The sequence below is a fragment of the Pectinophora gossypiella genome, chromosome 8 (assembly GCF_024362695.1).
Source record: "Pectinophora gossypiella chromosome 8, ilPecGoss1.1, whole genome shotgun sequence".
Taxonomy (NCBI): Eukaryota; Metazoa; Arthropoda; class Insecta; order Lepidoptera; family Gelechiidae; genus Pectinophora; species Pectinophora gossypiella.
Genome location: NC_065411.1, coordinates 16646789 through 16674455, shown reverse-complemented (window position 1 = coordinate 16674455; position 27667 = coordinate 16646789). Strand labels below are relative to the sequence as shown.

General features: G+C 38.1%; 1 long non-coding RNA gene across 1 annotated transcript; it reads right to left on the bottom strand.

Moving 5' to 3' along the window:
- Positions 1-828: 828 nt before the first annotated feature.
- LOC126369303 (uncharacterized) lies at positions 829-26040 on the bottom strand. The gene is made up of 2 exons (XR_007566682.1): positions 25983-26040; positions 829-5453 (listed from the first exon to the last, which is right to left on the bottom strand). It is a non-coding gene; the product is annotated as an uncharacterized LOC126369303 (long non-coding RNA).
- Between the last annotated feature and the right edge of the window lie 1627 nt (positions 26041-27667).

Below are 27667 nucleotides of genomic sequence, written 5' to 3'. Positions count from 1 at the left end.
GGTGCTAATTCCTGAAAATACCATCTAATTTTATTTTAAGTTATATCTGTCATTTTCTTATCCACCGAAAAGGAAAGGGACGGGTATCGACAAGCATAAAATTTATGGAACACACGTCAATTTTAAGCACAAATCTAAACCAACCGTCTAAAAATTTTACATCCGTCAATAACCCGACACAGTTAGTAGACAGCACGTCAAACGGATTTCATACCAGCGACGTACCTTTTGATTCGCCCGGGTTATTCATTCATTTACACATTCTTCCTAAAATTAAGAGCTGTGAATCATCCGTCCCTTTCCTTTTCGACGGATATGAAAATGACGGATATAACTTAAAAGTAAATTAGGCGGTGTCTGCAGGAATCGGGGCCATTGTATATTAGAGTCGGTTGTTTGTTTAATATAAAACAAACAAACCAGAATCAAGAGTGAACCTAATTCAATAATCTATCGCCCCGATCCAGCTTCAGACTTTCATGTAAATTCGTTTAATCTTGTCGAGTCCGCGTTGACATTTATTACCTGCCAGATTGCCAAAGTGAACCCTACATACAGGGTGCGTCATTATAAAGTTGCGCACTTTATCCCATCCAAAGTTCCGCACACGTGTAGGGGATTTATTGTTAAAAAGATGGCGGAAAAAGTTTCGTTACCCATATCCTTCCTGGGCCCAGATTTTCCGGCACTATAATTGAAATTGGGTTTGGATTTTTAAGGAGTTTATTACTATATAATATACATAGGGTCCATATATGGAGGAGCTCGGTGGCGCAGCGGTTAACGCGCTCGGTCTGAGATTGTTGAAGTAAAGCAACTTTCGCAAAGGCCGGTCATTTATTTATTTATTTATAAAGTACAACCACATCACATATATTAAAACATTTTACATTTATAAGGTTACGGTATTGTGACTAATATATATGACAATTACGGCGTACATAACTTATACAATTAAGGGTACTTAAGTATTTAAAAATAAAGTAAAATTAAAATCATTGGATGGGTGACCACAAAAAAAAGTTCTTCATCTCGAGCTCCTCCGTGCTTCGGAAGGCACGTTAAGCCGTTAGTCCCGGCTGCATTAGCAGTCGTTAATAACCATCAATCCGCACTGGGCCCGCGTGATGGTTAGGCCCGATCTCCCTACCCATCCATAGGGAAGGCCCGTGCCCCAGCAGTGGGGAAGTTAATGGGCTGATGATGGTGATGGTGATGGATACGTAGAGCGGTGCGAGGTGTGCCGGGGGGGAATCAACCAAGACTGGTTCACCCTGGCCGCAAACTAAACTTCTTAAATTGCGGCCACAACTCATACCGGGTGGCGGGTAAACAACATTTAAAAAAAATATTTAAACAGGTAAATTTCGGTGGCCGTAAATTTATCGAAAATGTTTGTATTTTAAGGGACTGAGGGGTGCCACTTTGAGGCCTCGCACCACCTAAATACGTATATTTCGCTAGGGCCGCCACTAATACACGTAAAATTCTTTATTCAAAATTATTTTCTCTGCGTAATTATCAAAACCTTTTTTTGTTTCAAACAAGACCATTAACCTATCCCCAGAGAACAGAATCATTTAAGATGAAATCCACACGATAGAAAAAGGACATACTTAAATAAAAACATGTCTGTTTTTTTTTTGACGTGACTTATTGTAGATTTGCCGCAGATGGCATTAACTACTTGGCCGGACAAATGGGGAGCGCTGAAGGCTCTCACCCGGTACAACGTTTAAGCCAACAGGCCTGAGGGTGCCCAGTTGGACGCGAACCTCGGTTCAGGGTGTCTGAGAGGAAAAAATATTTTAAAGAATTAATTGACCCTGGCGGGTCGATAGCGATAAGCGCTGATTGAGGGAAATCGTCGACCACGCCGGCGGGGTCGGTATCGGGGTCCTGAAGTGTTTGGTGTCGCGAGCTGATTGGCCGCCTATAGGGCTAGATAAAAACATGTCGAAGGTATATTCGTTCCTTTTGGAGTAATCGTTATTATTTCTGCCAGACTCGTAATTTTGGCTCGTCACTGTAGTTTGGACAGGCCAAACAGTCCCTTCCCTCCTCAATACCTAACAATCGGACTGTACAGTTTGCAAGTTAGCAGGTAAAACACCCGTCACAGGCTGGAGGCGTAGATAAGAACCCTTCATACTTTGTTTGCCGTCCCTTCTCGGTTATCAAACGCAACCGCAGACAGCCCATATCAACCAACCTACAGGACAGATGCCTAATAGTACATAATAATAATAGTTAAAGATTCACGCACTTTGTAATAACAAATTTGTTAAATTAATTTGCTTCCTGCGTGCTTCGGAAGGCACGTTAAGCCGCTGGTCCCGGCTGCATTAGCAGTCGTTAATAACCATCAGTCCGCACTGGGCCCGCGTGATGGTTTAAGGCCCGATCTCCCTATCCATCCATATGGAAGACCCGTGTCCCAGCAGTGGGGACGTTAATGGGCTGATGATGATGATGAAGGGAAAAAAAATCTTATTAATTTTGGTTTCTCGGTCGCTGCTGCGCGGCCACTTATGGGTTGACTATATCCAATAAATTTTACCCCAAATGGGGTGTGGAGGTTTCGCCAAAGCTCGTGTATGATCTCATAGTCAGATATGTTGACAGAACCGTTCCATCCGTTATTAGGAGTCTAGATGTTGTATCGTCGATGGCTCGCAACGAGGCTTATTAAAAGGACTCCAGACTGTTTCAATGGATGACAAGTTTATTGTCTTCGTGAATTTCTAGATTGATGTCTCTTGACCTGATTTAAATTTATTCGATCTTTCATGGTTGAGGGTTGATAGTCAAATCAAATCAAATCAAATACACTTTAATGTGAATAGCATAGTACAAAGTGGCGTACATGATACTTCACCGTCGATTTCGACTACAGAGATAGCAACTGGTAGACTCATTTTTGTCCGGCCAAGTGGGTCATGGCATTTGCGGCCAACCTACAATAAAAAAATGAGGATATCTATATCACAAAAATCGCTTTGCGATCTCTAATTTGGTTACGACTTTGCAGGCTGATCGCCCGATTGTACGAAAATAAGACGATTCGAGCTTCGGAGGGCACGGCTACTACTATTTTCTTAAGTACATATGTAGCTACGCAAAAAAAAATGTTCCACAAAACGCTATAAAGGAACAAACCTACACGTCGAGACAATAATTGAATTTCGGCAAGTTACGAGACAGGGTAATATTATTACCAATTGTTACCAATAACGATAAGGGTTACTACTTAAGTTAGCGGCATCACGTGCTTAGGATTCTAATCTGGATAGAAGAAAATCCGTGTTAGCCCTGTTCGAAGAACGTGTGACTTATATCGCAATGTTACGGGTTCGAATCCCGCGTCTGGCTCTAAACCTTGACTTTATGAGTATGAATTCATGTTGGATCATAGACAATCAAAATAAAAGAATAATACGGCCTGTGGTCCAGCTGTTGAGCGTTGGACTCACGATCCGGAGGCCCCGGGTACGAATCCCAGTGGGGACATATCACAAAAATTACTCTGTGATCCCTAGTTTGGTTAGGACATTACAGGCTGATCACCTGATTTTCCGAAAGTAAGATGATCCGTGCTTCGGAAGGCACGTTAAGCCGTTGGTCCCGGATACTATTTACTGATGTAAGTGAGTAATCGTTACATGAGCCATGTCAGGGGCCTTTGGCAGCTCAATCATAACCCTGACACCAGGGTTGATGAGGTTGGTATTCCACCTCACAATCCACACGATTAAAAGAAGAAGAAAATAAAAGATTTATTAAATACAAATTAAAAATACAATAAACAAATACAAATTCAACTACAATTGTAATCACAGACATAATATTATAAACAATATTAAAATAATAATTTTAAAGTAAAAATATGTCCTCCAGCTCACCACATCGAGACAAAGTCCCCAGAATACTGGCCACGTTGCCCCTCTGCACCGCCACACTGACCCTTTGGGCAAAATAGCTACCAGATCTGGGGTCGGACGTTGCCTCGATGAGGCGCGCTGAAATTATGAGGTCTTTCTGCCTACCACTTCGGGGATCCAGGAGTGATGCTATGTTATGTTTTAGCAGAAAAAATATATTTTATTACATATTGCTTCGATTTCTATTGAAATAGCTTGACGCCGACAATAATCGTGTAAAAAGTTACCAAACAATAACTAAAATTTTGCTATTTTTTTCACTTTTTACAACTTGCAGATAAAATGACTGTCTGGATGTTTATTTATTTATTTATTTATTTAATGTTCGGAGAAACAACAGCTATAATTAATTTAGTAGCAACTTATGGTAAAAAACAGAAAGCCAATTATAGTTCCTCGCAGATAGCAAATTGAAAAAAAAAAACAAACAAAAAGGTTTGCACTAATGCACATTACACTAGGCATAATAACAAAGTCAGCAGTTAACCATTACTGTCTCAAAAACACAAAATGTACAAAAAGGCTACACTTACAATGCACGCGTCATTCAACCTAGATACACTACTATTTATTCTATGCTACAGGTTAAAGAATTGCTTGCTAATCTCACGTCTCGCTGCCTCACAACCAGTGTTGAACAAATCTAATTCAGTTGTAGCGCATAGGTTATTAAAACTATTTGCGGCTCGCCAAATATAAGTATTCTGCCGATAGTTAGTAGTAGCGCGCGGAAGAAAAATCAAATTATTGTGACGCAGACTTCTATAAGGGGGCTTAATATATATTTTTGATAGCAGGCTTGGACAATCAACAACACCAGTAGTTATTTTTAACAAGTAAATCAAGTCTGCTATTTCCCGTCGTTTCTCGAGAGGGAGCAAATGAAATCTCCTGCACATATCCAAATACATACTAGATGAATATCGCTGTTTAAACCGGTAGCAAACATAACGCACAAACTTCTTTTGTATGTTCTCAATTTGATGGATGTATTTTTGGTACATAGGATTCCAGATCTGCGACGCATACTCCAAGTTACTGCGCACAAAGGTACAGTACAGTACCTTAAACGTTTTAATTTTGACGAAGTCTTTTGATGAACGCATCACAAACCCAAGTGCTTTATACGCCTTAGCAGTAATTTTCTCAATGTGGGCGTCAAACATCAGCTTACTGTCGTGAAACACTCCAAGATCTCGTACTAGCTTGTTTCTCTCAAGAATTTCACCCTTAAGAGTGTAGTGGAAATTAATTGGGATATGTTTGCGAGTATATGTTACTATACTACACTTAACAGGATTCAAGTCGAGCAGATGATTTGAACAGTAATCCTCCAAACGAGAAAGATCCGACTGGAGCGCCTCAGCGTCAGCAATCGATGAGATGCGGGCGAATATTTTCATGTCATCAGCAAAACAGAGTAGCTGCGAGGAGTGGAAGCAGTGGTCGATGTCATTCACAAAGATAATAAACAGCAATGGCCCTTGAGGCACGCCGCTGGGTATAACAATCCTGGGTAAAACAATGGGTTATGTTAGTATTATGATGAACCGTGGCAAAAGTAGATTCCAACAACGTGAAAGCGGTTTATTAATATTTATATCTTAGGATTTATAAAATAAGACGATACGTGCTTCAGAGACCACTAAACAGTCGGTCCCGGCCAACATTTACTTCAGTAAGTATGCAGACGTTACATGAGCCATGTCAGGAGTCTTAGGTGACTCAATAGTAGCCCTGATACCAGGAGTGATGAAATCGGTCTCAAAAAAGATATATGAAGTCCGGCTGCAAGTTGTCTTCTGCCCAACCCGATAGGAATTACGACTTTAAATTCTCTCTGTCTGATAGCAAAAGTTCCAAGAACTTCCCATAAACTCTCCTACGTAATAACAGTATAATTTTCAAAAGAATTTGGCAATTTACTTTGAGAAGCTAACCTCAAAATCGCGAGTTTTCAAAGGCGCGCGCAATCGCGGGAATTCCAGCAAATTCGCATAAATACTTCTAGAAGCTTTCAGGAAGACGTCTGGTATTAATTTCTATTTGACTTCTCGCGTATGCGAAATGGAAATTCTTCCATTTGATACAATCTGAGCTAGGAACCGAGCGACCGAAATCCAGATACGGCTCATGTTGGCAACATCAAAAGTCTTATTATATTTTACTGTAATATATTTTGCTATATAGCAATATTATAGGACTTACGCCACGGACTTTGCTGACAAGGCATGTTTTTGTCTTATCTTACTGACTTATGTAAATATTGGTGCTAATTCCTGCAGACGCAATCTAATTTTATTTTAATTTGTACCTGTCATTTTCTTACCCGCTAAAAAAGAAAGGGACGGGTAATCGACAGGCATGAAATTTATGGAACACACGTTAATTTTAAGCAGAAATCCAAAGCAACCGTCTAAAAATTTTACATATGCCTATAACCCGACAGAGTTAAGTAGACAACACGTCAAACAGATTGCATACCAGCGAGATGCCTATTTTATTCGCCTGGGTTATTCATTACTTTCAAAATTAACTTGTTGACAATCATCCGTCCCTTTCCTTTTCGACGGATAACAATATGACAGGTATAACTTAAAATAAAATTAGGAGGTGTCTGCAGGAATCGGGGCCATTTCCTAGTTAATTCAATACAGTCCATTTCTAACAACATCTCGACGGGGTTTTATTTACCGGAGCAACCATCACCTCCAACAATTCTTATTGAAAATGAACGACATTTTCTGAACGTCACCCCGCGTCCCGTAAAACGTAAATTTACGTCTTTCGGCGTCAAAGAGTTTCTGTCTATAAAACGTGACGTTCGCGTTAATGTTTGAACCGTTTTGAACTTTATTGTCGCGCAATAGTCACGAAATTTATTGTTCTTTTTGTAACAAATAAACAATATATACGGCGCGAAAATGTCATCGATATTGAATGTGTATATTTTATAATAATTTAACAACCTGCAAAATAAAAGAACCCCTTTTCTGAAACCTAATAACCTGTTGTGCTTTTCTGTATATATGCTGTCCATATATCTGTATTTTGTGTCCATTGTGCTCAATAAAGTATTTTATCTATCTATCTATCTATCTAATAACAATAACCAAAGGCGCATATTTTTTTTGACGTGACATTGTTTTGCCGCAGATGACATTAACTACTTGGCCGGACAAGAGGCCTAGTGATGACATGTATATGTATATACAGGATATATATTGACAGGTTATTAGGTTTCAGAAAATTATTGCAGATTGAATAAATATATATATAATAGTTCAAACTAACGACTGCTGTAAGCTCATTGATTTTTTAGCCTATTTTTTTTTTAGCCTATTATTATTTTTTAGTCATACATATCTTTTTAGAAATCAATACCCGACAGTATTTTGATTTTGTCAGAAAATAAATTTAAATGAAATGTGAAGCTTACTTTATGTAAAAAAGCTTATTATAAGATTAATGATTACCTAAATGATAAATATATCTGGTATTAAATGTGTTTCTCTAATTATTCATTAACTTGTAATGTATACCCGCATTGATATAAAAGATGTATTGCTGTTGCAGTTTGTTGTCATTTCTTCTCAGCCATAGTACCATGCGAAATGACGTAGATTCAAAAATGTTAAATTGACCTTCAACAAGTTTGTCCATGATAATTACGTTTAAATGATTCTGATTCTGATCATAGGATAGAATTCCTCCCCTCAATCCACCGGAGGAGATATGGAGCATACTTCACCACGCTGCTCCACTGCGGGTCGACGCAATAAGCAAATATATAATTTAAGTAAGGTAGCATGGGTGATTGGGTGTATACAGCACATCCGTCAATGTCTGCCCGTTGCATATAGATTGGCTGCTAAATCACCTTGTAAAGTACATACAGTACGTATACCTAGATACATACCTGCCTGTAATATCTATTGAGATTGACAGAGTATTGTATTATACTCACACATGGGCAAATATATACACTATAGTACCATGTCAATCTCAAGCCCTTTACAAGGGAGTAGTATATTACTTCCTACTTCAATATTAAGATGTTAACCGCCTTATAAAACGAAGACTACAATACAATACAAATACACTTTATTGCACCAAAATAAAGATCAATAATTACACAAAGACTCTTAAGCAAGTACATGGCAAATGGCGGCCTAATCGCTTAAAGTGATTTCTTCCAGAGAACCATCTCTCTCTCTCTCTCTCTATTTAAGAGCTGCGCTCTTGTCGGTGGAGTAACCGCTCTCTTCTTCCCGTCAAAACCTTCACCTCCCGATACGACACGACCTGCACCTTCTCTTTTATTTGTTTCATAAATGTTATCCTATGTTATCCAGAGAACCATAAGAAGACTAAATATAAAGTAGGTTTAAAATAATAATCCGAAACCTATGAGGGACTTTCCATGCTAACTTCCCATAAAAATACATGGCACTATATGTACAGAGTTGCTTTCGTTTAACCTTCTCATTTCATGAATAACAAATATAATGCATCTTTTATCTATGTTTCTGGAATTTATACCCAGCAATAAATACATTTGAATTTGATGACCCTTGTTATTACACCCAAACACACACATCTTCCATCCATTATAATACTGATCATAATAAAGAGAAGCAATACACATAGGAAGTAATTATTCCACATAATCCGGATAATTATAAATAATTCTATACATAATCTGATCCAAATATCAAGCAACATTTATTTTTCTATATAATTATGTACTCGAGAAATGAGAAGATAAGTAATTACATTACAGGCTTATCACCAAGGCACGTTAAGCCATTGGTCTCGGTTATTACTTACTGATGTAAGTACGTAGTCGTTACATGAGTCATGTCAGGGGCCTATGGCGGCTCAGTAATAACCCTGACACCAGGGTTGATGGGGTTGGTAATTATCAAGTTAAATCTGTACAGCGCCATCTATGTTTGTTTGGGGAACGTAGCCTGTATAATCCCTCCTTGACAAATCTTCTTTTTCTTCTATCGTGTGGGTTGTGAGGTGCAGTACCAACCTCTTCAACTCTGGTGTCAGGGTTACTATTGAGCCGCCAAAGGCCCCTGACATGGCTCATGTAACGACTACTTACTTACATCAGTAAGTAGTAACCGGGACCAACGGCTTAACGTGCCTTCCGAAGCACGGATCATCTTACTTTTTGGACAATCAGGTGATCAGCCTGTAATGTCCTAACCAAACTAGGGATCACAAAGTGATTTTTGTGATATGTCCCCACCGGGATTCGAACCCGGGACCTCCGGATCGTGAGTCCAACGCTCAACCACTGGACCACAGAGGCCGTTCGGCCTTGACAAATAATAATAATTCTATGCACAATCTGCGACAGTAGCGACAGTAGGAAATTGTCTATGATTACCTGTTCTATGGCACTGGCCACCCCATCAGGGACTACGGAGCTTGAGTTTACATAAACTCATACATACATATATTATGTATCATATATTAACGACACTCTCAGTCATCATCCCCCTAGCATTATCCTAGTTTTCACAGGGTCCGCTTACTTAACCTGAAGATTTGACAGGTCCGAATTTTTACAGAAGCGACTGCCTGTCTGCGCTTATAATAGTTATGTCTGCTCGCGGCTAAGATATGGAATTGTTGTCTGGGGAAATTCTACGGATTTTCAACGTTTGTTTATAATTCAGAAACGATGTTTAAGAGCTATATTTGGAATTTCACAACGTACTACTTGTAAAACAATATTTAAGCAATATAAGCTCCTTACATTACCCAGTCTGTACATTATGGAGGTGTGTAGTTTTGTCCACAAGAATAAAAGTTTATTTAAAAAAATGACAAATGAATCTACAAGATCATTGAGGTCACAGTATAAATACACCTTGTCACAGCCACCTAAAAGACTTGCCTTATGTTCAAATAATTGTTATCTCATGTGTATTAAAATATATAATAAATTACCCGATAAATTTAAAGATATGAATATTATTGAATTTAAAAAAATAATTTATAATTGGTTAATAGAAAAATGTTATTATGATATCAATGAATTTTTAAATAATTATTAAGGTATGCATTGTAATCTATCTATATTAATTTGTGAATGTTATTTTTCCTGTATTGTAAATAATAATGTTTGTATATGTCTGCAAAGATAGAGTTTGGTGGGACCTAGCCATAAGTATAATTTTAAGACCAAATTATGTACCCAAATTCATACAATAAATTATTTGATTTGATTTGATTTTGTCTGACCTTCCAACCCGGATAACCAGCCCAATACATGTTAGGTGACAACATACCTCCAAAAATGCATTTCTCGAGAATGTGGGTTTCCTCCCGCGATGTTTTCCTTCACCGCTGAGCACGTGATATTCATTTATGATCCAAACATGAATTCGAAAACAAATTCCACAATCATTGGTTTACGCCTGTGTTCGATTCGAACCAGCGACCTCAAAATGAGATGCAAGCATTACCATGGTTCATTAACGATACTCTTACTCCGTGACTTATTTTGCAGTTTAAGTCATCGTGTTACAAGAAAACGACAAATAAATCTATACTTAGGTTTGTAACGATGCTGTTTGTATTTTATAAGTGTAACAGGAGTTTTAGAGAGGCACAAAAGTGCTTTCCGAGGGTAATAAAGGGAAGCTCTCTGTAATGAGCACTCACAATGGCACTTATTGTGATTTTCGGAGTGCTAAAAAGTTTACGGAGCGAAGTTTAAAGACGTACGTCTCGAGAAAACGAGGAAGAGGTGTAATTAGTGTAAACAGGCTTGAACAGGTACAGACAGGTACAAACATGTACGTAATAGTAGTAGTGGTGTGGTTCAAACTGCTTTCAGATGGTTCGACATACATAAAAGTAGTTCTTTTTTAGAACTAGACTGACTTGTACTATTATTAGCTTCAACAAATTAATGCCAGTAGCCCTAAGGTAAATTGATGGATTGCCAAGTTAACAGTTAAGTACATTCGTTTCTTTTTGTAAGGTTAACTGGTAATTGTGTGAAAGTGAAATTAGAAGGTTAAACGAAGAAAAAACTGTACAGCGCCATCTACATTGATTTTGAAGAACGTACCCTGGAAAGTCCCACATTGATGAACATTGAAATTAGCGATTGCCGAAGCTGTAAATACCTATTCAATTGAAATTTGATACACACACCACATGTCACGCAGATCTGTTTGTATACAACTTTCCAAAGACGCCCCAATTCAATTAAAGTGACAATGAACTAATTTTCCCCAGTGCTCCTTATTTCCTTTTGGGTCCCGTTCTCGTTTACATACGGGGCGAGGCGATATATCCGGTTCCATCCTGTTCTGGCCTGTTTTGGCCTGTTGTGGCCTGTTCATACATGTCACATCCCGCACGTGACGGGAAACATATAAGCTGCAGTTCCCCGGGTATTTCTCGCTGTCACCTAATCTCACAACTTTATTAGTTCATACATTCTGAGCTGTATAAAAGGTATTTTATCACCAGTTGGTGATAAAAATACCAACGCAAAGACTCAGGTAAAGACTTAAGCAATAATACGTAGGCATTACTCCCCACGCGTAAAAAATATAAGTACTTACTTCTTATTTCAAAAGATATTTTTCCTATTCAATCATGAATTGAAAAACAACTGAGATAAAAGACAGCTTATTTCTTAAAAAAAAAACAATTTCTTATTTCTTAAAGTAATCTTATTTCTTTTTTTATTAATGTATGATGTAATCAATGCTACTGCTTTTAGGAGATACCTAATTTTAATTTCTTGTTATGAAAAACGTGTAATTTTTTATTCGCCGAAAAGTAATGGGGCGGAAGATTGACGGCTGGTAATTTTAAAATTATTGAGTGAATAAATAAATAACCTGGACGGAAATACTAGATAATCTATGACAAGTATACTTTAGGTGTCTATTGCAATCAGCACCAAAATTTACATAACAAAAGGATAAATAACTAACAAATCAAAGAAATAGTCCAACAGTTTCACCACAACATGTTCCGTTAAAACTAGCGATAATGAAATATTCGGACAAAAACCATCGCGCGAGCCGGATATTCCTGCTGTAACTCAAAAAACACATCCGACCCTGTCCTATCCAGCTTTACTCCACCCTGTTTTATCCTGTCCCATCCTGTTTTATCCTGTTCCAGCCTGTTATACCCTGTTCCTACGCTGTGCACTATCTACATAGCTCAGATAACGTCTAAGTAGATCGTTTTAGTTTCAATTGTTTAGATTTGGGTGCTGGGTGCACTGGGTGCCCAGTTGACCTCCCCAGTGTGATGTATTTAGTTAAGTAAGTAAGTATATAGGTAATTAGAAATATGATGGTTATTTTTATATGTGGGTAGTTCCTCTTCCGATTAAACGTGTGAACGAACGGACGTGTTTTAATGTGCTCCTCAGTTATATTGGCTTGGATACCTAGATAGCTTATTTACATATTTTTTTAGTGGCGACGAGCGAAATACGCGCATGTGTTTATACTGTGTGGTGTAGTGCAAAACATTTAAAATGTCTGTGGGATAAACTGGTACCTTTGACCTTGAGAAGGACAATTGGGAAAACTATGTTGACAATATTTCGTAGCTAACAATATGAAGTCCGAAGTAAAAATGGCTACTTTAATAACAGACCTGGTTGTCTTCAATTTTATACCGGATGAGAGCCTTCAGAGCTCCCCATTGGCCGACCAAGTAGATGTCATTTGCGGCAAATCTTAATCTAAGTAACGTCAATAAAATTTATAAACAAGTTGAGGAAATTATTACTGTTGTAAAGTTAGAAGCAAACTCTTTTAAATTGATACCAAAGGATCTGACGAAAAGATAAGTTTTCTTGATCGATTGAGGAGAAGACAAAAGAAGCTTATGGAACGTCTCACGTCACTTGGGTTTTAAGCTTTAGAAGTCAAATATTTAGGTATTATTTACATCAACCGACCACCCAACCGACTGTTACATTAGTTACAAAGATCCTTTACAGTATTTAGTTACAACCAAAAGCCACTTCTGCTGTGCAAACCCATGCTAATCCACAACCCCTAATACCTAAGCATTCTTAATACCTAATACCGATTAAACCAAACCAAATTAAACCAAATTGATAATATTTTAACATTACAATACTTGATAAAATATTACATTTCTGTATACTAAATTAAATTAAATTACTTACATTAAATGAATCCATAATAATAATTATTATAAATGCAGTAGATACTAGTAAACAATTATAAATTACACTGAGTAAATCCATAATAGAAATATAAAAGCAATATAATAATATCTATTACGTACCCTCGTACGTTTATGTACCTCTCTGTATATGTGGTGTCCGGATTTCCGGAAGTAATAAATGTTTCTTTCATTATTTCTTTCTTTTATTGAATAATCTTCTTCTGTCGTGTGGGTTATTATTGAGTCCCCAAAGGCCCCAAAGACATGGCTCATGTAACGACTACATACTTACATTAGTAAATAAATAGTAACCGGGACCAACGGCTTAACGTGCCTTCCGAAGCACGGATCATTATTTTATTATTTAATAATAATAAATATCTATTTTATACAGCTTGCCTCTGATAATAAATGCATACCGATAAACCAAACTATTCTTAAAACGCACTCACACGGTCCAATAGTCATAAAATGCACCGGGGCGAGATATTTGCAAGGTCTGCTTCATATCAGCATCTACATACATAATATGGTGGCTGGACGATGGTCGGCACTGACCACTGATTTATATACGATGCACTGGAGAGTCCAAACATATTGTTTTTGTTACTTACTGAATGTATGTCTGTACGTCGACGGTAATCCGCAGCAGAAGTTCTTGAAACTATATTAGCGATCTACCAAATCGCTAATCCCGTAACCGTCATAAATAAGTATCTACTTGTTTAGGTACTTATTTCTAAACTATAATACTTATATAAAACAACCATGTGCCTTTTAACCAGGACTCTCTCCAGTGCTTCCTCCGGCCAGCCTTCCAGGAAAGCATCCAAGAAATGCAGAAATGCAGCAAATGGAGGGAGGCCTTTGCCCAGCAGTGGTACACTTTAGGCTAGATAACATAAGTGCCTTTTAACCACAAAATTATATCACTTAGTTATCAGAAGAATTCGCAGTGGTATGTCACTTAATAGCATCAGAATTTTTCAAATTAATTAACAAAAATCAACCGTATCTATTCTGCGATAATAAATGTGTGATACTCCCTGGCCGGACCACTATTTAGTACGCAATTGCGAATGAACTCAATACGCGCTACATAATGTCTACTTTCATCTGCATACCAAGAAAAAAATAGTACGGCAAAGAGTTAAAAGAAAAATGATATTATTTGTGGTGCGGCCAGAGAGCAATGCTCCCCAGCCGGACCACTGTGAATCTCAGAAATTACGTTATGTAGTCAAGCAATGAGGGTATGAAAAAATAGACCTAAAATTCTACTCCTTACGTTTTTACTCTGATCCTCGAATCTTGTCTAGATTAGAGTCAATTAAAAGTTGAATGTGGTCCGGCTGTAGAGGATTCTCTGCAGCCAACAAATTTTATGGTACAAAGCTTACCAGATTTATTTATGCATTGAAATAAAAGTATAACATTTCTACTTTCTACTGACGTCACTTTTTTGGAATAAAACCTAACATTTATTAAATTATGATCAAAAGTAAGGTGTCCGGCCAACGAGTATCTGATTTAAAAACATATTTTTCAGTTTATGAGATGATAAACATGTTTCACGTGTATTATCTGAATCTAAACAAAACATTTTACAATAAAGGTCTTACTACAACCCTTAGAAAGCCTTAGTTTTACTTAAAATAACAATTAATAATGTTAGGATACAAACATGTTCTAAACGCCTGACAAAATATTAATAGCTTTGCATTTTTATTTAGAAGCTTCCGATATCTGTTCGTCTGTCTGTATAACTGTCTGTTACTGGCATCTGCAGACCAAACGGTGAGTGCTAGGAGACTAAACTTACAGAATAAGTGTTATGGTAACCGCTCTCATGGCAAAAGTAAAATTTTCGAATGTATCTATAAAAAATCTATCTAATGTCTATGTAATATAGTGCTGTTGTAAATAACGATATTTTTCCAATAGCGGAATAAATGAAAGAATAAATGGACCCTAGAGGGACGATAGCGGTTAGCGCTGAACGAGGGAAATCGTCGACCACGCCGGCGGGGTCAGTATCGGAGTTCTGAAGTGTTTGGTGTCGCGAGCTGATTGGCCACCTCTATGGCTAGGTTACTCGGGTCTTCGGGAAAGAGAGAAGGTGAGATAGGAGATTCAGACAGTCCAGCGTATTGTGTGGAGGTCGTTGTCAGTCGTCCATTGTGGGCGGAGTATGAGTTATGGTCTTATCGGCCGCCAGTTTAAATACCGACTCTAGGTGCGATTTACGACCTACCCTCCGAACTTTTATAGTATTCTAATCCGGTGAACTGCTTAAAGTTTCATTATTTTGCCTTCACGCTTCGGCACGCCCAGATTCTGATACAGAGCAGGATAAAAGTTTTAGAACTTTATTTCTTAAGTTATACCAGACTTATTTTATTTATTTATTTATTATTATTAAGCCTTAAGTAACATTAGTAATAATAAATGCAATGTCCTGCAAAATTGCATAAGCAATTTGACCGCAGGATCAGAGTCTCACTCACATGGTTAAATTACAAAAATTAAGAAATAAGTACGTGCTAAATTTAATCTAATAAATATTTTTTTAACTTCTTTTTAAATATTTTTGGCTCATTTTTAATGTTCTCAGGCAAACTGTTGATGAGATAAGGTATGCGCTTACTTAGGGTCCTATCCCCATAACATTTATACACTCTCGGAACAACCAGTTTGCCTGAGGCCATTGATCTAGTATTATACTTATTATCTATTTTATTTACTGTTACAGATGCATTTGGTTTACTGTTATGTTCTAATAATAAATAGTTATGTTTCAAACTGACAGGTAGAATTTTGCAAATTTTGAATAGCATTCTATAGTTAAACTTATCGATGTTATATTAATTAATGTATTATTACTTCATGTGCAAAATACTAATGAAGTTAGCCGCATAATGTGCTGATTCCAGTACACACCATCTAAGTTTATTTTAAGTTACTTATACCAGTCATTTTCTTATCCGCCGAAAAGAAAAGAGACGGGTAAAAGAAAGGCATAACATTAATAGAACACACGTCAATTTTATGCAAAATAAAAACTCTCCCAAAATTTTATATTAGCCAATAATCCGACAGAATTAAATTGACATCACACGATAAACGGGTTGCATATCAGCGAGATTCATATTTTAATCGCCCGGGTTATTCATTCATTCACTCATTCAGCTTAAAATTAACAGTTGTCAATCATCCGTCTCTTTCTATTTCGAATAGGATAGGCAAGAATCGGGGCCATTACTACGAGTATTGTAAGAAGTAAGAAATAAATAAAATCTTCACATTGAATCTTGATGCAGTGATTCTACACTGAAAACAAACTATTCTTTATATTTTTGGCTCTTACACGGTCCCTATTGACACCCATAGAATAAATGCCGCGAAGAAAAATGTCTCCAATAACCCACTGACGTTGATACCGGCCGAAGAGAAATATACAGGGTGTTTATAGTACCGTAGCGAAAATTTTGGACCGTGATTCTTAGTTGATATCGACGGAAAACGCCGGAAAAGTATGAAACTAAAAAAAATTAAAAGACACTAAAACTGTCATGAATTTTCCGACAGGAAACTCCACTGGATATCAATATCAAGTGGAATTTTCCATCGCCAAAGTATAGAGAAATTAATTAAAATAAAAAATTATTGTGAATTATGCGGCGGAAAATTGTGCGTGATATTAACTCAGAACGATGAGCTGAATCATCCCCCTGAGTGTTCGGTACGGTGTCACTAACAACATTTATACTTTTTCTTCGACAAAAGGTCGTGCATTCCATCTATTCTTTATCCTAACTACAAATAAGGCTATCAGGAAACCGAGTACGTAATCAAACTGGAGATATGTTGAGGAAAGGTCGAAGATATAAAATAACGTTTGCTGAGTTATGTGAACGTTGATATATGGACGCCACGCTCGACCACACCGCTCCAGCTTATATCCTGAAGCTACTGTGCCGTGAAGAGCCAGTATCTTGGCTTCCGGCCGAGTACCAGCGGAAAACTCTACTGAACTGAGAGTAAAGAAAAAGCTGAATACGCTCAAAGATGCTGATTTCTTTAATACTACCCCGACCTCGTTCGCGTGAACAGTATATAAAGCGATGGTTGGTGGTAGGGCATTATCATCAGCCCATAACGTCCCCACTGCTGGGGCACGGGCCTTCCCTATGAATGGATAGGAAGATCAGGCTTTAAACCACTGTATGGGACATACCTAATAATCTACCATTTATGGTCAGTCACATCTCTAGCGCGAGCAAGCCAACGCGTCTCAATGTTTGGATCTTGTAATTTAATTAATATCCTAAGTAATTCAGTTCATTCAATTGTTTTTGTGGGGTTTTATTAAAATTACCAGCGCTCCCTACAACCACCACGCCGGCCCAGTGCGGATTGATGGTTATTAACGACTGATAATGCAGCCGAGATGGACGTACACTGACCTAATTGGAGAACTCCTTAGTAAAGGTTCAGTACGATCTACTCGAAACCGGCGTGCGTGTACGAAATTCTTTCAAATATAATACTCTTAGACGTCTCACCGTAACCCGACAGCCGCGCCCGTCTGGGCATTCTCAGGTCTGTTGTCTTAAATTTGGAATCGGGTGAGAGCCCTCAGCGCTGCCCATTAAGCCAGCTATGTAGTAAGCAAAGATACTGGCTCTTCACGGCACAGTAGCTTCAGGATATAAGCTGGAGCGGTGTGGTCGAGCGTGGCGTCCATATATCAACGTTCACATAACTCAGCAAATGTTATTTTATATCTTCGACCTTTCCTCAACATATCTCCAGTTTGATTACGTACTCGGTTCCCTGATAACCTTATTTGTAGTTAGGATAAAGAATAGATGGAATGCACGACCTTCTGTCGAAGAAAAAGTATAAATGTTGTTAGTGACACCGTACCGAACACTCAGGGGGATGATTCAGCTCATCGTTCTGAGTTAATATCACGCACAATTTTCCGCCGCATAATTCACAATGCCATAATGCGGGCAACCTACAATATGCCAGGTCAAGAAAAACCGCAAACCACACGGTGCGCGGTGACGTATGCAAGTCGACGTAGAAGTTATTGATGATCGATTAATTCTTATATTAATTTTAATTTATTTCGTAATAATTATGTTATTACATGTCATATGGAAAATATAATAATGATACAATAATGGTACTTAAGTACCGGGTGAGATAAGTCACGTCAAAAAAAAGGTACTTAAGTATTAAGTGGTAAATTTTAAAGTTAAAAACTCTTCAAAGGTATAGAAAGTGTGACATGAAGATGATGATCATCATGATATGTGTGTGTGTGTGTGTATGTGTGGTCTTTCAAGTACGCTACACGCTATTCGGTGGCAGTTGGCTCGTCCCAAATCCGGTAACTAGAAATATATTACCTACTTCGTTTATTTTATCCCCCATGGAGGATAGCCAGCGTGATACCGACTCTACGCACTTATGAGACGGTTTATGAAGGATACCTAACTATTATTAGATATAAAAGAATCGATCGACATAATCTCGGCATCACTATGCTAATAAACGTCACAACACTAGCTGACGTACTTTGACAGTTCTATTTGTTACCGCGCTTTACCACTATTGTAAAATGTCTTTATTGTTTAATCACTTATTGAACTGAACTGGGGGATTAAAAAAAATAAAGAAATATTGCTATTGAAAGATAAAAGAACACAATTTGATATTTGTTTGCACTGCGCACTTACTTTTATTTGCGCAAATGTCAAAGTGCAATATTGCTTTCTTAGATGAATTGATTCGATGTGGCCATTTTAACCCCTCTGATCCCAGTATCCCTGTATTATGACCTGGTATTGTGTTTTAAATCAGGTGTGAAATTAGGTGTGAAAGTTAATAATAATAATAACAATGAATTTGATCACACCCGACATACGCAATCATCTTAATTTTCCCATTTTCCCTCATATGAACTAAGTACCCACACGTCACCGAACTTTGTGTTAGACCAACGTGATAGGAGCTGTATCGCCGTCTATAATGGCCGAGTCAACTGTGTTAGTGAATATGATAGCAGAAAGGTTAGACAACCCCATTGCCCAGCACTGGATTGCCATTGTTACTGGTCGATTTAGATTTAAGTAAGATATTTCTTTTCTACTAACAATAGTCTGTAAGATTCTCATTAATACATCATCATCATCAGCCCATTAACGTCCCCACTGCTGGGGCACGGGCCTTCCCTATGGATGGATAGGGAGATCGGGCCTTAGACCACCACGCGGGCCCAGTGCGGATTGGTGGTTATTAACGACTGCTAATGCAGCCGGGACCAACGGCTTAACGTGTCTTCCGAAGCACGGAGGAGCTCGAGATGAAAAATTTTTTTGTGGTCACCCATCCTATGACCGGCCTTTGCGAAAGTTGCTTAACTTCAACAATCGCAGACCGAGCGCGTTTACCGCTGCGCCACCGAGCTCCTCATTAATACATTGAGTCCGAAATAAAATGATTTGAATATTAAATTCGAACTTGAAACCACTCGCGCACGCGCCAAATACGAAAATAACTCGTAATACAATTATATCGTTTTTGTCACTTGACCCCGAACACTTATAAATATATTATCAGATATTATTGTCATCTCTTGAAACAATGTAATCCGAGAGACGCGTGTACAGAATCATCAAACATTAACCAGGATCAAACATCAGATCAGGCACCTGAAAGGCCACGCTCATAATAACTCCTACATAAAGGTTATATTGCTTATACTCCTACATATCTCCTACGCCAGCACTATACAAGCAGTGATGTAACTTAGATGACTCCCACCCGGCACGGCGGCGACGCGAATTTTGTAACATTACACCGTGCTGCGAGTCAGTATTCGTGTGTTAAGCGTCATCGGATTACATATAAGTCCATGTGACCTTGCCAACCGTTTCCCAACATCGATACTGACCTCGCCGGCGCAGTCGACAACATCCCTCATTCTGCGCTTCTCGCTATCGACCTCCTAAAGTTGATTAAGTCTTTCAAATATATTCCTCTCAGACTTCGCCCTGAGCCGAGCGCCGCGCCCAACTGGGCATTCTCAGGTTTCTTGTCTTAAATTTTGTACCGCGTGGGAGCCGTCAGCGCTCCCCATTAGGTCAGCTAAGTCACTACTTAGCTGAACAAAGCCATATGCACCAAATCTGCAATTAATCAAATAAAACTGAAAACCACACGTCGGTGCGCGGTGACGTATGGAAACCGTTGTGGAGAGCGTTGGTAATTATAATAAAACCCCACACAAATAATTGAATGAACTGTATTACTTAGGATATTATATTAATATTACAAAATCCAAACATTGAGACGGTTTGGTTTGCTCGCGCTAGAGATGTGACTGGAAAATGGTAGACTATTGGTATGTCCCATACAACCGTTGCTATAGTTCAAGTTGACTAACTACATATATTATATATCGCGGTGTAACTAAGATAAACGTATGACAATATTTAAGAGCCCGCACGTGTTGCTGAGGTGAATAGTATTACATCTCTATTAAGTTCGTAATGAATCAGTTACTCATGATATTAAATACGTTAGATTATGCAGGATCTTAGTGACACCGTAACGAAAACTTTGAGGGATGATTCAGAACACGATTCTGTATTGACATCAAGTGGAATTTTCCATCGCAAAAGTACGGACCTGAAAATAATTTTAAGAAAACACTAAAACTTTCACGACTGGTAATTCTATTTGATATCAACTCGGAATTATGGTCTAAATCATTCTCTAAAGTTTTCGTTACGGTGTCACTAAACCCATATGTACCGTATGGCTACCTGTACGTACTTGTACGGGGTGTAAGTATCATAGTAAAGAATACTGAGGGGTCTGATTCAGACCATGATTCCGAGTTGATATCGAATAGAATTCTGTTTTAATATTAAGTGGATTTTTTTATCGCTTAAATATAGAATTTAAAATAGGTAATTAAAAAAAATACAAAATAATCAATTATTTTACGACATAAAATTCCACTTGATATTAAAGAATCATAATTTTAATCATTCCCCTCAGTATTCGGTACGGTGTCAGTAGCACTCTGTATTGTATGTTTATATACAAAACGTACTCATTACTCATATCAATCAACGGGTAATAGTACAGTACCATTTAGCATTTGCAGCACAATTTAATTAATAAAGTATGTTTTGGGAATCCGTACTATTGTTGTATAATAAGTAAGGACGAACTCTGCATCGCAGCAACCGCAACAACAACTTCACGTGCGTGCAACCGTAACAACAACTTCACGTGCGTGCAACCGCAACAACAACTTCACGTGCGTGCAACCGTAACAACAACTTCACGTGCGTGCAACCGTAACAATAACTTCACATGCGTGCAACCGTAACAACAACTTCACGTGCGTGCAATCGCAATAACAACTTCAGGTGCGTGCAACCGTAACAACAACTTCACGTGCCTACAACCGCAACAACAACTTCACATGCGTGCAACCGTAACAACAACTTCACGTGCGTGCAACCGTAACAACAACTTCACGTGGCTACAACCGCAACAACAACTTCACATGCGTGCAACCGTAACAACAACTTCACGTGCGTGCAATCGCAACAACAACTTCACGTGCGTGCAACCGTAACAACAACTTCACGTGGCTACAACCGCAACAACAACTTCACATGCGTGCAACCGTAACAACAACTTCACGTGCGTGCAATCGCAATAACAACTTCACGTGCGTGCAACCGTAACAACAACTTCACGTGCGTGCAATCGCAATAACAACTTCACGTGCGTGCAACCGTAACAACAACTTCACGTGCGTGCAATCGCAATAACAACTTCACGTGCGTGCAACCGTAACAACAACTTCACGCGGTCGGCTACAGTCGTGTGAAGTCACGATTCCATACCCCGCGCGACGAGCCCCGACCGCGTGAAGTTATATCACGACTATACGAAGTTGAATTTAGATAACTCTGCGTGTAGTTGAATAGGTACGAATATAACGACCACGAGAGACGGCGTCCGTAATGATAAATTTAGTTTATTTAATTATTGCTCTTTCACTCCTTAATGTTTAGGATCGTAGTTAGTAGAATTCCGTGGTTTCTGCGCACCCCGACGGGAGATATGTGTGATCTTGTGTACGTTTGAATAGATCACCAAGTAATATTCTTTAATTTTGTAATAACTTCTAGGGCCCTGTCCCAAGGCTTTTTTTGCAGCATAATTTCCTCGGCTTTACAGATTGTGAGAAACTGCATGAGTTTTAAGCAGATCAGATGTTTGTTATGAATTGGAAATTCAAAGTGTAACTATGTTAACTATTGAATAAAGATATTTTTACATATGATAGGTACATATTATTAATACAGAAACAAAAACAAAATTACAGTGAAGCACAGTGAACCTTATTACTCGAACAATAATTATAAACTACCAACATTTAAACAATTTTGTCGAGCGTTCATTGTATCAACCTCAATAAAATTATTTACAAAATTAAAGCGTTCAAACTGCAAGCGTCATAACTGAAATCTTCATCAGCTTCGCAGTAAAACAGTTGTGGCCAATAAAAAACGAGCATTAGACACAATGTAACATAATGTAAAGTGCTCTCAACTGCAGATAGGGAAGAATTAAAATTTAATTTGCAGTGGAAGTCACTAGTGCAGCAGTGTTATACAGAGCTGTAATAAGGAACACCACGAGTTCCGAAACTACTGGGACAAGTCTCTTTAGAACAAATCGGCCGTTATGAATTAAAATGTAATAAAAATAAGTTCATATTGGTGCTAATTAGCCGCAGCGGTTAACGCGCTCGGTCTGCGATTGTTGAAGTAAAGCAACTTTCGCAAAGGCCGGTCATAGGTGACCACAAAAAAAAGTTTTCATCTCGAGCTCCTCCGTGCTTCGGAAGACACGTTAAGCCGTTGGTCCCGGCTGCATTAGCAGTCGTTAATAACCATCAATCCGCACTGGGCCCGCGTAATGGTTTAAGACCCGATCTCCCTATCCATCCATAGGGAAGGCCCGTGTCCCAGCAGTGGGGACGTTAATGGGCTGATGATGATGATGATGGTGCTAATTATAAAGTTAGTGATTATTTAGAAGATATGAATACATGGGATTAATTATCTGAGAACTGATATTAGGCAGCTAAATTACTCAATTGTATAACAATATTTTATGTTTATTTATTTAAAAAAAAAACTTCTAGGGCCCTGTGCCGAGGTTTTTCTTGCAGCTTCTTTTCCCCGGCTATACAGGTTGTGAAAAGCTGCAGTAGTTTTAGGCGGATGAGACGTTCGTTATGTAAAAATTTACGATTCAAAGTGTAACTATGTTACCTACTGAATAGAGATATTTTTGAATTTGAATTCCTGTAAACACCATCTAATTTTATTTTAAGTTATATCTGTAATTTTTTTATCCGCCGAAAAGAAAAGGGACGGGTAATCGACAAGCATAAAATGTATAGAACACACGTCAATTTTAAGTACAAAACTAAAACAACCCTATAATTTTTATCACATGCTCAGCGATGAAGGAAAATATCGTGAGGAAACCCACATATCTGAGAAATGCGTTTCGAAGGTATATGACCTAACCTGTATCGGTCTGGCTTTCCCTTCGCGAGTTGGAACAGACAGGCAGTCGCTTCTGTAAAAAAACCGGACCTGTCGAATTTTCAGGTTAGGTAAGGGGACCCTGTGAAAACGGGATAACATAACATAACAAATACTTTATTGCACAAACAGGAAAAAACAAAATACAAAACAAAAGAGAAATAGAATTAGTACAATAGGCGGCCTTATTGCTAAGTAGCAATCTCTTCCAGGCAACCTTTAAGTATAGGAGATATTGAATATTATGTAATATAGCGGGATAGTGCAGCATGGGAATACTTGTACATATAAAAATAAATACACTTTCGACTACATAAACTACATAATAATAATACACATAATTATAATTGTTATAATAAATAAATATCACTACTTAATAATGGGATAATGTTAGGAAGATGGTGATGATGTGATGAGTGTACTCGTACATTAGACGAGATTAGACTAGAAGAATTAACTCTTATCACTTCTGGACGGAAGTCCAAGTTGCTCTTTGCTTCTGGCGAGACTTTTGACGTGCTGTGATTTATAGGAATTATAGATATTGCTTTAAACACACACGTTTTATCTTTCTTATCTCTAAGGATAATGAGACAGAAAACAAATATTACGTTCCTTTTATGAACTTAAAAGAGATAATGTAATATTAAAAAAAAGACAAACGAATACCAACCGAGTGTGAGTCGAGCTTACATACCGCCGGTAAATAACAAAAATGAATTTTATTTCCTTTTTCATTCAGTTTAGATTTCTTAGCGCGAGTACATCTCACACTTAGCTAATTTTTATTATTCATCGATGTTCTCAGATTTTGCACTAAAGATACTATTTAAGGAGTTTGTCCTATATATAATATATTACTATAAGTAAATAATACATTATCAACATTAACCCATAATACTTAGATACGGTAATTATCTATCCAGAAAACCCAAGTAGCCATGGCGACAGTGGCTATAACTGATATTGCACAGCGTTGATCCGGATCATTCCGGTTATTACTGGACCGATATTACTGGTTTAAACCCGGTTTAAATTAACGCCCGAACGTTATTGCGGTACTAGTTTAATGACGCGTAAATGTGTTAATGATCACTAACGAAGAGTCTTAGTATAGATAAAATCATTATTACACACACATACATAAGATCACGACTATTTCCATAGGGGGTAGGCAGAGACCGCGGTATACGACCACAAATAGTCACTATTATGTAACGTAAACATCCTATATCCTGTCTATATATGTCTCACTGCTGGGCTCAAGCCTCCCCTCAATCAAGCGAATGGAGTATAGAACATTCTCCACCACACAGCTGCAAGGCAATGGCCAAACAAGGAATCTCCACTGGGATTCAAACCCGAAACCTCCGGATCATGAGCCCTACACTCAACCACTGGACCACGGAGGCCGTATGGATGTATGCAAAACACTAAAAAATATCATATTTCCAATTTATTACTGAAACTAAACACTGCATAAAAAGTGTACAGAATAGTTGATAACAAACCATAAATTTTTGCCACGAACGATTATACGCACAGTGACGTCAAATCGTTGCTTTTTTTACGTTCTTATACTAACCTAACAGAATTTTAAACAAAAATCTAATACAGTGTCTCGTAAACCGGAGTAGGTTTTTTCTGTACAGACTACCTTTAGAGGTCACAAGAAGGTCAAATAAATACACGATTATTGCTAAAATTGCACTTTCGAACCCGATGTCCGTTCTCAGGCCTGATGGATTGGGCAAAGTAGTATGGCTTTTAATTAAGATTAAAACACATAATAACGGGTTCTTACATCGTTTAAAGCAGGGATATGAGACTCCCGATATTTCGACATTGTTGCTAGTGCCATGATCACGGGATGACGCGGTTTAAACGCGGTAAGAACCCGTTATTATGTGTTTTAATTATGATAATGAACGCGTAAACCTCAAACAATGTTTAAATTAAGATGTTCTAAAACATCGAATTACTGAGCTAAAATTTCTACTGATTGACCTAAAAGAGTGGTTCAAATCTCAGGATCCGAAACATTCGTATAACTCTACTATCACGTGAGCTAAATTTCCCACCGGTATTAAGATCATAACGAGCTTATTATTAAGAATAAAACCACCAAAGTTATCCACATCAAATAAAATACACGTCTTGTAAAAGTCTTAAAACGAACCTTTATACCGCCCCTCTTCTAATAAAAGCCTTCGGAACCGCCAAGGGTCGCTTCGCCGCGCGCCGGGGCAATAAGTGTCATACTGAACTCAATAATGCAATCAATTGTGTGTCGACACTACACGCAGCCTTGTTGGTATATGGCGCGGTTCCATTGCCTGTAAAGGTTCATTTTTATGGATTTTTTTCAAGAACATGTATGAAACGGGTAGCGGAAGCTGTGATAGCCCAGTTGGTAGAACCTGTGGTAGAACGCTTGCCTCTCCCTTTGATGTTACAGGTTCCAATCCAGCACATGCCTAAACCAATGATTATCTAAATTGTTTTCGAATTCATCTTAGAATCATAAATGATTATCACATGCTCAGCTGTGAAGGAAAACATCGTGAAGAAACCCACACTCCCGAGAAATGTATTTTCGGAGGTAAAAAGTTTGTTTTCTATTAAGGAGGAGCAAAGTCAAAATCAAAGATCAAAACCCCCAGATATAATATAAAACGAATTCTCATTATCCTTGTTTAATATTAACGAGAATCTCTTCAAGGAACTCAAGCGCTCAGTATCCCGTGCACTGGTCTTAATGAAGACATCATTAGCGCACCAATTTATTAAAAATTCTCGAATATTACTTCAGTTTTCACATAAAATATACTTATGGAAGAACTGATACTGATACCACCAACCCGGAACTAAGCAGTGTAGTGGAGTACGAACCATACCCCAGCCGGTTGACAATAGGCTATTTAGTTTATGTTCCAAAGAAAAAATCAAGCAATTTTATTGGCGTTTGATAGACAAGAATGGAGAATGCTACACCGACAAGAGCGTGGCTCTTAAACTAATGATGACTTTATGTTTATCGACACCTCGCAGTTACGACTCAAAGCTTTGTCAATTAAATAAATAAACCGAACTGCAAGCGAAACTATTATTCTCGTGTGACGGACTGATAACCAATATTATAACTTAAGTGATTATTTAGAAGATATGAATGCATGGGATTAACCGTCTGAGAACTGATATTAGGCAGCTAAATTACTCAATTGTATAAAAATATTTTATTATGTTTATTTTTTTAAAGAATGTCTGGGGCCCTGTGCCGAGGTTTTTCTTGCAGCTTTTTTCCCCGGCTATACAGGTTGAAGCTGCAGTAGTTTTAGGCGGATGAGACGTTCGTTATGACGATTCAAAGTGTAACTATGTTACCTACTGGACAAAGATATTTTTGAATTTGAATTTGAATAATATCAGGATTGGATTCACTGGTGCCTACGCACACCGCTATAGGGACGCGATCGTAATCAAACTTATAAACTATTAGCGACAAAAAAAAATCAGTTCCCATATCGTATGTGACAATGGATACTGATATTTTTTGCAACAATGATCCTTGATGAGATGAGGTGTTCACGTTCGCGCTTATTACATTCATTCGCACCAGCGACTGAGAGGAATGCATTTACATGGTGCCGTGTGTAAATTACATGATCATACATACATACATAAACTCACGCCTATTTCCCACCTCGGTAAGCAGAGATTATAGAATTCCATTTGCTTCGATCCTGACACACTCCTCTTGCTTCCTCCACATTCATCAATCGCTTCATACACGCACGCCGATTCAGAGTAGATCGTATTAAACCTTTTCTAAGGACATCTCCAATTTGGTCATCGTAAGTCCTA